We start from the raw sequence: 330 nt of genomic DNA on the forward strand, positions 1-330 counted from the left end.
CGGATCGTGATATTGCGACATGTGGGTAATGAACGCCTCTTTCGCTGACGTCTGACATGAAGAAACATCTCAGCCCTGCTCGCTTTGTTTTTCTGTTCTGTGTAACAACGAAATGTGTCCGACTCCGTCAGAGGAAGCTCCGGGAGCTAAATAGTTCCGTGTGGAATTCAAGTAATTTCAGCGACTCGGTTATGTTTATTGCGTTACTATAAAGCAAAATGTAGTTTATTATGTAGCGGTTTTAAACATCCATTCTAAATTTACTTATGTTTATTGAAAAGTAAGTATCAGTGTTGGGGGTAATGCATTACAAGTAACGCGAGTTACGTA

Source organism: Sinocyclocheilus grahami, unplaced genomic scaffold, assembly GCF_001515645.1.
Source record: "Sinocyclocheilus grahami isolate Dianchi unplaced genomic scaffold, SAMN03320097.WGS_v1.1 scaffold206.1, whole genome shotgun sequence".
In the NCBI taxonomy this organism is placed as follows: Eukaryota; Metazoa; Chordata; class Actinopteri; order Cypriniformes; family Cyprinidae; genus Sinocyclocheilus; species Sinocyclocheilus grahami.